The sequence below is a fragment of the Terrapene carolina genome, unplaced genomic scaffold (assembly GCF_002925995.2).
Source record: "Terrapene carolina triunguis isolate 2854851 unplaced genomic scaffold, T_m_triunguis-2.0 Scaffold112, whole genome shotgun sequence".
NCBI lineage: Eukaryota > Metazoa > Chordata > Testudines > Emydidae > Terrapene > Terrapene triunguis.
The window spans coordinates 21,511,474-21,524,007 of NW_020664463.1; the positions used below are offsets into that span (position 1 = coordinate 21,511,474).

The following is a 12,534-nucleotide window of genomic DNA, read 5'->3' on the forward strand; positions in this document are numbered from 1 at the left end:
AGTGGGGGCAGAGCGTGGGTAAAGCGCTGCCCACTCAGATGGGCAGGGGGGTGACTGAGGAGACAAGGCGATGGGGGGTAATGGAGAATCGGGCCCGTGCTGAAATATTAAGAGGAGCGTCCCAGCTCTAAGGTGCTTTGCCTCTTTAAGACGCTCCTGCCCAGGCTGCATACGCGTGGCCTCAGAGGAGAGGGGAGGGGAGGGGAGGGAAGGGGGAGCCCTGGGCTGCTGCTAGGGGCTCCCGGAACGATCGCATCCCTGCCCGGGGGGTGTCAGCGCTCGGCGCCCGCGGAGTGTGGCCAGCGCTCCCGGTGCTGTAGTTGTTGGGGTCCGCGCCGGGGTAAGTGGGGGGCATGTAGCAGGGTGGAGGGGCAGCAGCCGGGTTAACCCAGAGGTGGCCGGAGGAGAGCAGAGGCTGCTCTGCGGCCATCTTACTCAGCAGCTCCCCAGGAGCGACTGAAGTTTCTTACCAGTTCATCGGGGGGCGGAAAGGAAAGATTGAAAGGTGGGAATAAACCGAAGGAAGGCAAGTGTGAGCAGTTAACGGCAAGGGCTGCTGAGACCGGCTGTGCGATGCCCGCTCCTGCTTCAGCGACGCCCCCCGCCCCGTGCTCTGCTCCCCTCTCCCCCCTTTCCTCTCCCTTCCCTGGGCTAGACTGGGGCTGCAGCGTTATTGTAGTATCCTTGCTTTCCCCTCTGCCTGCCTGCCCCAGCACCCAACCCCAACTTAAAGCTGAACTCTGCAGCCTTGAATGAGCTCCCTGCTCTCCCATGTATTCTCTGCTCCCCAGCATGACAGGAGTTCCCCTTGCTCTCCCTTATCCTGTGCCCCCTCTGTTCTGCTCCTGCAGATGAATGCTGCAAATACAGGCTCTTCCCAGTCCCCCCCTCCCCCCCACGCTCTGCTCCCCAGCTCCAGCCTGCCTTGCAGGGGCAGTACAAAAGTTCCCCTGGTTCTCTAGCTTCCCCCTGTGATCTGCTCCCAAACTCAGGTACCCTGTCATAAAGCATTATAAGCATTCTCCACCTTTCTCCTCTACTCCCCTCAGAATGCACTTCAGCCTTATAACACTTCATCCTCTTTTATATTTTTCTTCATACTCTGAATATTGTGCCAACAGTAAGTGAGATGTTAGTTGGCAGTTCTCATGTATACAGCTAGAAAGTGAGATCACCAGTTAGCTGTCTAATGTTCCTTTGGGGATACAGCTCCTGTTTCCATACAGTACTAGTAACCTGCTGATGCTTTAGATGTATATTTTCTATGATAAAAGTCTAGAAGGAATCCTTAAATCTGACTGGCTTTGAAAAGTCAAAGGGTGTCGATATCCTGGCAGTACCTCAGCACCAGTTGGTAGTGGCTGACTTCAAAATGCCATTAGAAACTGATATTCGTTGATGTCTTAATAGAAGCATTTTAAATATTACAGACCGCAAGGCTCTGTTAGAAGTTAAAGGCTATGTGAGAAACTAGCTTCTCTCCGTCTGCAGGGTTTTACACGCTCAGCTTTCCGCATGTCCAAATAAAAGTATTAAGTCTTCTCACTTGCACAGATGTGACTCCACTAACTTCAGTAGAGTCCCACACCTGGCATGAGCATTAGGCCAGTGGTTCTCAAACTTTTTTACTGGTGACCCCTTTCACACAGCAAGCCTTTGAGTGTGACCCCCTTTATAAATTAAAAACACTTTTTAATATATTTAACACTATTATAAATGCTGGAGGCAAAGCAGGGTTTGGGGTGGAGGTTGACAGCTCGCGACCCCCATGTAATAACCTCGTGACCCCCTGAGGGGTCCCAACCCCCAGTTTGAGAACCCCTGCATTAGGGCCATACCCTTTTAAAGAGATAAGCTCTCATTTATCCTGATGTGAATCCAGAGCAATTCTATTGGTGCTATGCCTGTAGGGTTTGGTGGGGGGGCTGAGAGAGAAAGAGGAGAGAGTGTTTTGTTTCCCCCCCTCTCCACCCACACACATGCTCATAGGGTACTATGATGATGACAGCAGCATAAAAATATAGATTTAGACTAGATCTAGGTAGGGGTACATTGAGAGGGGAGCAAGTACCTCTCTTTAACATCAGTGACTGCTTCATCTGAAATTTATTTTTTAAAGGGACACTGCCAACATGTTTTTATAAATAGAATTTTTTTTTAAATCTATGTTCTTTTAAATAACTAATTTTAAGCTTCTTTTAAATAACCAATTGTTTTTCAATTAAAAGAAATGTCCTTTATAAAAGTTTTTCTGTTTCCTTGCCGATGCAAGGGAGAAACTGACTAAGGTCCTGATCCTGCAAATGTATCTATTCAGGTCAGTCTCTGCATGTGTGCAGAGAAAGTTGCAGGATTAGATTCTAAATAACTGGCCATTCAAGAGAACAGTGATTTTGACAATGCATGGAGTGCTGTCAAGTGAACAGATGGGGGGAAGGGGCGTTAAAATGATGATTTTTGCTACCTTTTTCAGTTAGAGCCATTTTAGGTGTAGCTTGGAATTATAGAAGGTAGACAATGTTCAGACTGAAATGTGACTTTCAAATTGATGGTGCCTCTTTGAAAAAGAAAATAGGGTCATTTTACCATAAAAGAAGGTTGGTTTCCTCTGCTAACTATTCCCCCCCACTCTGATACCCTATACGTTTAGCTTGTTGATGGCAGTTAAATGTTTCTGGCATTCTCAAATCTATAGCTCTAGGACAGACCACAGGTGTATTTGATGTCAACTTGATACTTGTGTGTTCCTGGCCAAAGCAGTCAATTGGATGTCAGTGGCAGAACACTAATAAAATCATGATAAAGTACTTCTTAGTTTTCCATTGTATGTTGCAATTCAATTATTAGATGTTTCTCAGTAATGGGAGAATTTGCATCAGCAGTGTTGCAGGAGCACAGGAATAAAAAAAAGGACGGGGGATAAGCATAGAGGAACCCTGTATAGCACTAAGAGTGGCTTGCAAGCAATGGGTGGCGGGCTCAGTCTGCTGTGCTTGCCTGCTTCCTGTGAGCTTCTGTTGCCTCTGGAAATTCCTTCCCCAGCCCGTTCTCAGTGAAATCAGAATGATTTAAAATAAAATAACTGAGTGTAAAAAAGATTGTAGACGGTATGACTTGCTGTAAATGAATCTTGTTTTGTTAAGAACAGTAAATGCTGTTTCTGAGGCTCCATGGGTTAAAATTAGAGCTGTGTGTATGGGCTGTCAGCAGAGAAAATGAGTGATTTATCAAAATCATTTTAAATATTGGCTGTCCCTCTGTGCCAATTTAAGGTGAAATACCTCCCAATGCAGACAGGCTGCATGGACCCCTCTATATCACTTTAGCTCCTACTTTCTGACTTAGCAAATTACTTAAACCCATGCTTCATTTTAAGCATGTGAATAGGCCCATTGAATTCATTGGGGCAAGTCACCTGCTTAAAGTTAAGCATGTGCTCAAGTATTTTGTTTGCTGAATTGGAGCCTCACAAGCCAATGCAGTTTGGGGGTGAATTTCACCCTTATGGGGCAAGCTATGATCTGACAGTGCGTTAAAACTTAAAATGCATATATCTCAGCTATTGTACAGAAATTTCTGCAGCGATAGGAAGGAAGTCGAAGGTACAATACAAAACCCATTTATCCAATGTGCTTTAAAAAAAAATCTTTCTGAACCCACAGGCTCTTCATTTTAGGGTTAGATTTTCAAAAAGATGTATTTATCTGGCCTGTGGAAAAGTGGCAACTGAGCATCTATTTAGAGCTGCAATTGTGTGTACTGTAAATTTTTTGACAGGTGGCATTTAATAATAAACTATTGTATACCCAATAGAGAGCTCAGTGAGTCTGTGAGTAAAATTTTAATTTTGTCATCATTGGTGTTCCAGCTGGATACTTTGATTTATGGAGTTATGCAAATGAAAAGCGGTGTCATTTTGTTTTCTGTTTACTGCTCCTTTAAACATAGAGGAGTGTCTCCTCTCCACCCTCTCCTTGCCACTGCCTATTGCAAGGGCTGCTATAAAGCAGCTGCCATTTTGCATTAAATTTCAGATATAGAGTGTTATAGAGTGAGACTCTCTCTCTCCAGCTGACTTCATATTTGTTCTTTCTTTTATCACGGTTGTTTTCCTTAATCTGAAATAAAATGGATCTAGTTGGAGAAATACATAGAATCATAGATTATTAGGGTTGGAAGGGACCTCAGGAGATCATCTAGTCCAACCCCCTGCTCAAAGCAGGATCAATACCCAACTAAATCCCCAAATGGCCCCCCTCAAGGATTGAACTCACAACCCTGGGTTTAGCAGGTCAATGCTCAAACCACTGAGCTATCCCTCCCCCCAAACAAAGATCTGTGCTTTGTTTGTGGGAATCCATAACTGGCATCCAGATTTAGTTGATCAGTTCGTGGTAGAGTGTGCGAAACATTTGCTCTGAACCTGTTCAAGCCAGGCGTGGATTTGGGGTTTGCCACACTTGTGAACCTCAGCCCATAAATTTCATGAGGGTCCTTAAAGTGTTGATTGAAACGTCTCCCCATAAAGAGCCCTGCAACACCTCACCCTTTGACTCCAGCGTTGCCTTTTGTCTTGCACCATCATGGCTAGAAAGGGCAGCTGGGCTCATGGAATAAAGTTGGAGAAGGAGAGAAAAGGCAACGAAAAACTGGGACACCCAAAACCAAGTCCTCTCCTTCCATTCTGTTCTGTTGCTTCCTCCCCACCCTCATCCACCTAAACCTGCCCTTTTCAAACAAGAAACTAAACTTGGAATGAGACTTGATGAAGTCTGCAGTTCAGTTTCCAGTAAAGATACCCTATAGAGCTCTCCAGTCAATTCCCCTCAGTGCAGCAGCCGAGCTGCGTGGGGAAGAGCCATTTCTGTTTGAAGTCCTGCTTGCTAGCACTTCTGCAGCAGCACTTCAAAAGACAAACTGGTGCTTTCCAGCCCAGGCCACCTCACTAGACAATCTGCTGGGCTGCTTAAGTGTAGGAAGCTGAACTAGGAGCTGTATTAAGGCTCTGAATTGAGTTTCTTGATTGAAAAGGGCAAATTTAGGGGGCGGATGAGAAGCGGGAGGCAGCAAGGAAAGGCTTGTGTGAAAGATGAGTGGCAGTTTTAAAGTGCTTTTTTTCCTTTTCAACCTCTATTCCTATTAGTCCAGCCCTCTCATGATGTGCTGGAGAGAGCTCTGGGTTGAGGGGGTGGGAAGGGAAGACTTGCAAGAGCCTCTTTCTAATACTCCACCTTCAGAAGGAAGGGAAGATTGGGTGATTCCCTCACTTCCAGTGGAATCACCCCATTTCTGGGCATCACTAGATCTTCCCTGCCAAAGGGAACTTACCACTGATTCTGAAAAGCCAATGTTTTGCCTTTGAATGCATCGGATGTCAGGTAGTTGGTGTTTTTAAAAAAAGATGTCCCAGTGGAGCATGCTGCCTGGATTTCCCTTGCAACACCTGCTCTCACGCTGCACGTACACGCCAGTGCTATTCAGTGGTGGTAACCAGTTCCAGCAAAGTGCCCTGAATAGACAGTTATTTTGGGTTGTTTTCCAGGTGGTGTTGCCTTGCTTCTTAGTTCTGCTTTTGAGACAGTGTTTAGGTGAAACTCGGGCTCCGCCGACATCAGTGGAGTCAGCTATGACTCTTTGTGTTTAAACGGGAAAAGAAATCGATTCCCGAGGCCCTCAGAGCCACATCTCGGTCACAACACAGCACAGGCGAATAAGGGGACATTTTTGTGGAATCCTTTTTTTAACATATTTGCAACTTAACTCTGCAGCTGCCTTTTCTGGCCCTTTTCAACTTGCTTTAAGTCCCACTGTTGTTTTTATTAAACATCTCTTTTTGCCCGGGGGGGGGGGGGGGGATTCTGCACCACTGCACAATCGTTGTGCACGCAGAATTTCCTTTCCCCCCCAGAAATGGGCTGCAGTGCTCCTAGCTGCCACTAGGGGCCACTGGACCTGGCAGAGCCCAGCTCGCACATAGAGAAGGCAGGGAGCTAGAGGGTTCCTGTCAGCTGCAGGAGACAGCAACGGACAGGAAACTCTGTGCAAGCCTGGGACCGAACATCAGGCTGTTTCTCTCTCCGGATCCCTGGGCTCTGGGGGGGAAGGGGTGCGGGTATCTGGGCAAGGGGGAGCCCCGCACCTGGGCTCTGGGGGGGAGGGACTGCAGGTATCTGGGCCAGGGGGGACCCGCACCTGGGCTTTCAGGGGGAGGGGTTGTGGGTGTCTGGCCCCCCGTCTGGCTCTGGGGGGAAAGGGGGCAGAGAAACAGGAACTGGGTTGTCATAGGGGTTTCTTTAACTCTCTATTCCTGGGGGAAATTTTGTGTGTGTCTGTATTCTTACAGACATACTTGCTGACAGGAATTTTCAAATAAATTATCAAAATAAATGAAACTAGCATTATTATGTAATGTTATTTTGACAAATAAAATTTGCAGAATTTTGCAGAATTTTAATTTTTTTGGTGCAGAATGCCCCCAGGAATATATATTGCAATAGCACCTAGAGATCTTAGCCAAGTCAGGGCCGTGTTAGGCACTGTATAAACAGAGTTATTGTCCCTGCATTAAGGCTCCTGGTTCAATTTCTTGAATGTCAGAGGGATACTATTTTAATAAAACAGAAAATGATGGAAAATAGGTTAAAATGATATTATGAGAAACATACAAGAAATGTCTTCATCCTATTTCCTTTCAAATGATATAAAATAATGGACCTAGAGATGGAGATACATATTTTTTGTGGTGAAGTCCCCATTATACACCATTGGATGTTAGGGCTTTCCTGGTAATGTTACAGCCATGCACCATCAGTCAATCAGAACAAGGCTTTGGATAATCAAGTGTACTCAACCAGGCTCCACTTACACTTATGGCAAGCAGAAGGGTATAAACAAAGGGAAACCACGTTGGTTTCTGCTCTACAGGAATATGTCTTTGCTACATGAAAAATTAAAATGTGATTAGGGAAAGATAGCTTTTCTTTTCAATCAATGGAGAGATACTGACTAAACAAACTCCATTAAAAAGACAAGCTCTTTTTAAATAGTTTGCAGTGGAGTCTCTTAATAAAAATTGAATTTAACTTTCTCCCTTTTGTCATGCCACCTATTTTGCCCAATGGGAGGAAGGAGTGTAGTCTGCTGATTAGCAGAGGTGTGGGATTTAGGACTCACAGGTTCTTTCTCTCCCTCTGCCACTAACTCAATGTTTGATTTTGGTCAAGCCACTTAACTACTTTTTGCCTCAGTTTGCCCATCTGTAAAATGAATTGCAATACTTCACAAGTGTTCTGGAAAGCTTAATTAGTCAAGGTTTTTGAAAAGCTTAGAGAGCCGCACATGAAAGACAATATAGATTAGAGTGTTTTCATATTTACTATTAGTTATACCAAGCCAGACTGTCCTCTGTAATAATCCAGCAACCTGTTTCTATTATAAAGTGCGTAAACATTTTGTTTTTATTTCTTCTTGACATGAAGCACTTCATATTTGTTGCGTTTATGATTCTTAATGGTTAGAGGTGCATAAAGTCTTAACTGGGATGTTTGCTTTTGGGAGTTTATAAAACCTAACGTTCTATAAGGTAATTAAAAAACCAAATTGCAAGTTTTACAGCAGCTGTAAAGCATGCAGCTCCCTAAAACAGGATATGGGGCTCTATATGCAGTACTGTAATGCCCTACCTTGAGTATCTGTTGGTTCAAGGGATCAGCTGGCAGAAAGCCGTATAAATAACTATTGATTGTTTTCTGGTGCTCTGAAAGAGGGAACAATTTTTTCCCTCCTGTGATTTCTGTTAAATGTGAAATTAATACCACTCTGTGCACTAATAAAAATAACACAATTCTGCATATATTAACTGTTTGGCCCAGTGCATATACCTATGTGTTTTGACCTGTTTGTATTCCTACCTCATGAGTATTGATTATTTGCCCCAATGCAGTTCTATATGTTGTTTCAATATCTCTTTTTAAAAAAGAAAAAATGTTTATACTGCAAAATATTAGAAAAAGAATTCTCTGTTCACTTTTAAATTTGACAATAACATCAGGTTAGTTGCACAGAATCAGTAGTGATCAATGGACAGAGAATCACAAGATACATTTGTGATAAGAAACAAAATCTAATCTAAAGTCTTTGTTGTTGTTGTTTTTAATTTAAAAGGAAATCTGTATTATCTCAGCAAACTGACCTCTCTATACTGCAGTATCTCAGCTGCCAATGTAACTTCTTTGACTCGTTTGATTATACTTGTTTAATCTCCCATGCCCTGTCTAGTTGATATGCAGTTTCAACTTCTGACAAAAGCCAGTAGTCCAACTATTGGCCATCTTTGAATGAGCTCATCCAGGAATTAACCTTTTGGCTAATTATCACTGCCTGGGCTTGGGCCATAAATCTCGATATAACAGAATCCCATTCTTGCTTTGCTAAACGTGATTGAAAGGTAAATTTTCTAACTGAGCTTCCTTTGGAAAGGTGAATCGAGTGGCTTTTGTAATAGGCTGCCTGTTTTATTTCAGACTCTTATAACTGCCCATCCTCTCATACAGTCATGCATGCATGCAACTCTTAATTCACAGATGGGGATATTTTGCACTGTCTCTTTACAACCTATGATTTTACCATTGAAGAACTGCTGATCAAAAATACTGAAATCTTCACATCATTCCGAATGTTGTACAATGTGTAATACATTTGAAATTACAAATCGTGGCACAGAGTTGTCTGTCAGTTAATAAACTTGTTGCTCTGAGGACAATTTTCTTATGACCTAGGCATTTTATTGGATGTGAGTTATTAATATCTCTAATTGATTTCATAATTTTGTAATACTTGAGTTTTTCTAGATTTTTAAAGCGTGATTCTGTTCTGACAAGTGACTATGTAAAAATAGCATCTTGTTACCAAACAGACCTGCTGCTCCCCGTGTGTGTTCAGAGGCACATCTCCTCACTTTAGTGACTAAAATACATTTTTCTACTTTTCACACCTGTTCACTGTCCAGAGCCAGCACAGCTCAGAGAAAGCAAGCTGGATTCTGTGATCTTTCATATATCAAATAAATGGTTTACTAAATTCCAGGTTAAAGTTTAATCACTTACACCAGTGAAAATCCATGCCAATAGGATTGGTTTGCCGGGTGTCTCTAAAGACGTACGCTTAAAATAGAGCTTGCAAAATTTGTTTTATTTCCCAGAGCAGGGAATTAAGAGATTTATTTCTTCCAGAGAATCAAAGAGGACCCTTTAATTATCCCCTGATCCTTTGGATAGTTTGCATATAGAAATCTACAGATAAGGAGACTTGATTTATTTTTATCTTCTGGATTTTCATTTACATGTGCTTAATTAAAATGTAAGTCTGTATTGCTAGTAAAGAGCTGTTTTTTATCTAGCTTAGGGTCAGCAAAGTGGCTGATGAAGGCTGACCAGTGTTACGTGTCAGTAGATGAACAATAGGAAAAAAAAATGAAAGAAGTGACTGGGACACTAGAGGGGGAGGGTTCTGAGTTACTTGGGAAAAGAATTCTCTGTAGTATCTGGCTGGTGGGTCTTGTACACATGCTTAACTTATCACCATATTTGGGGTTGGGAAGGAATTTTCCCCTGGGTCAGATTGGCAAAGACCGTGGGGGCTTTTCGCCTTCCTCTGCAGCCTGTGGCGTGGGTCACTTGCCGGTTAAACTAGTGTAAATGGTGGAGTCTCTGTAGCTTGAAGTCTTTAAATCATGATTTGAGGACTTCAGTAACTCAGCCAGAGGTTAGGGGTCTATTACAGGAGTGGGTGAGTCAAGTTCTGTGGCCTGCAATGTGCAGGAGGTCAGACTAGATGATTATAATGGTCCCTTCTGGTCTTAAAGTCTATGAGGCTATTTTAAATCTCATTGTTAATATGGTTTAAAACTCCGTGATCTTAAACTACCAAGTGCAAATGCATGACACTGTATGTCCCAGAATGAATAGTTAGGAGCTTTCATCTACACTCAATCAAGACCCAAATTCCTGACACTTCTTCTCTTAGAATGGGTAATGCAGCAAAACAAAAATAATGGAGAACGGGATTTCAAAAGATTTGAGGTTCATTTCATTCACATTTGTAATTCACAACAATTGTGTCTCTAGCCTCTGTTTGCCAGAAGCTGGGAATGAGCGACAGGGGATGGATCACTTGATGATTGCCTGTTCTGTTCATTCCCTCTGGGGCACCTGTCATTGGCCACTGTCGGAAGACAGGACACTGGGCTAGATGGACCTTTGGTCTGACCCAGTATGGCCTTTCTTATGTAACACTAAGCAATGAGCTAACACCAGGTTTATGCATAATGTAGGAGCTTTTAGGAGTGAAATGTCAGATGTATCTTGTAGTCAATTACAACTGAATAGTATTACCTGACAAGCAAAGAGAAGATCTTAAGTATGGAAAAGCTTTTGTCATCAAGATTTACTGGCAGCAGAACTTCATTGGCCAGATTTTCCTCATACCATTGTAACTCCATTGACTTCAATGGATTTGATCCTGATTCTGACTGAAGTGAGAGGAGAATCAGGCCCATCATTTTGAGGCAAGGCTACCCTTATAATAAAACACCTCAATGAGGCTCTGTAAAACCTGTGTAACTTTAGCGCCCTCGAGGCCAAGATGGAGTCTGCTCTGCAGGCAGCTCTGGCCAAGAGAGGGCGCGTGCAGGAATGCAGCAGGAGAAATCCCTTCCACCCCAGGGGCACCTGTTCCAAACCCCCCAGAATGAACATCCACACCCACAGGAAAAGCACAATGGATATAACATGGGAAATATTTATTTACAGAGGGATGAGAGGAGAAAAACACAAGGGAAAATATAAGGGAGGGTAAAACAGGGTTGCATCCAAGCCAAGGCCCCACAGGCCCAGTGGTAGCGCAGTCTGGAAGGGCAGACACTGAGCAATGTGTCTGCACACAGAGTTCAGGAGTCCTGAGCAAAGTTCCAGTCCGGTGGTGAGTCTTGGGTGCTCCTGATCGTCTTCGGCGCCAGTGAACTCTCCCCACCAAACCCCTCCGGTGCCCTCTTCTGCCGCTCTCTGCAAAGCCACACAGAGCGACCAGCTCCCCACTTAACTATCTAGCAACCTCCCTCCTTGTTCCCAGTGCAGAGTCAGAAGCCCCAGTATTCACAGCCCCATGCAGCTCTGGGCAGCCGTGATACTGGGTCCAGCTCCGGCCTGTCCTTCTCGGGCGATTCCTCCCTGGCACAGTGCTCCTCCTGGCTCCTGTCCTGGGGTGTCCCCGATCGGCCCTGTCCGTCCCAGGCCTCAGGCAGGTTCTCCGTCCTTCACTTTTCCAGGGCCGGCAGGCTGCCTCTGCCTGGAGCTCCAGCGCTGCCCCCTGGAGTTTCCCTCCTTTTTTCTTACTCTCCCCCTTCACCGAGGAAAAAGATTTAAAGGGGCCATGCTCTCTAAACCCCAAAGGGGTTACACCTGTTTAAATACTTAGGCCATTTTGGGGTTATGTCCCAAAAACTAAGAGTAAAAGGGCATAAAACTGATTTGAAAGTTACTTTTCTTGCATTGTAGGATTCCTTACTTAAGTCATTAGATGAGCTTTCTTGGTAGCCAGTCTGTGCTACTGGAAATGCCATTAAGCATGAGCCTGGCCTCTTTCAGAAAGAGTTGCAAGAAGCATCTCTTTGCCCAGAGTGTCCCAATAATTGAACAAAGCACTTAAGCATTTATTTAACTTTAAGCACACTTGCTGAAGTGCTCTGTTGGATCGAGGCCCACATCTTGGTTTTGTAACTGACTTGCAAAACTGCATGCATCAAGGAAGTAGGGTGTTTGGTAGGGTTACCGTATTTCAGCAAGCAAAAAAGAGGACGGGAGGAGCCCCGCCCCCGTCCTGCCCTAGCCCCGCCCCATCCTGCCCTAGCCCCGCCCCTGCCCCTTCCACTCCCTCCCACTTCCCGCCCCCCTCAGAACTCCCAACCCTCCCCCTGCTCCTTGTCCCCTGACTGCCCCCTCCTGGGACCCCTGCCCCTAACTGCCCCCCAGGACTCCACCCCCTACCTAAGCCTCCCTGCTCCTTGTTCCCTGACTGCCCCTCCTGAGACCCTCCCCCCATCCTAACTGGCCCCCTAGGGCCCTACCCCCTACCTGTCCCCTGACTGCCCCAACCCTTATCCACACCCCCACCCCCAGACAGACACCAGGGACTCCCACGCCCCATCCAACCACTCCCCACCCCCTGACAGCCCCCCCCCAGAACTCCCAACCCATCTAAACCCCTCTGCTCCCTGTCCCCTGACTGCTCCGATCCCTCTCCCCACCCCTGCCACCTGACAGCTCCCCCTAGAACTCCCAAACACACACACCCCGGTCCTTGTCCCCTGACTACCCCTCCTGGGACCCCTGCTCCTAACTGCCCTCCAGAACCCCACCCCCTACCTAAGCCTCCCTGTTCCTTGTCCCCTAACTGCCCCCTCCTGAAACCCCCCCACCCTAACTGCCCCCCCAGGACCCTACCCCCTACCTGTACCCTGACTGCCCAAAACCTTATCCA

The 12,534-nt window shown here is 45.2% G+C and overlaps 1 protein-coding gene across 4 annotated transcripts in view; it reads left to right on the forward strand.

Annotated features, from left to right (window-relative positions):
- Positions 1 to 234: 234 nt before the first annotated feature.
- Positions 235 to 12,534, forward strand: part of TSPAN11 (tetraspanin 11) — a 163,516-nt gene continuing 151,216 nt past the window's right edge. For all 4 annotated transcript variants that reach the window (XR_003369812.2, XM_026652300.2, XM_026652298.1 and 1 more), the window contains exon 1: positions 235 to 340. The gene's annotated coding sequence lies outside the window, so the exon portion shown is untranslated. The remainder of the gene's footprint in view (positions 341 to 12,534) is intronic.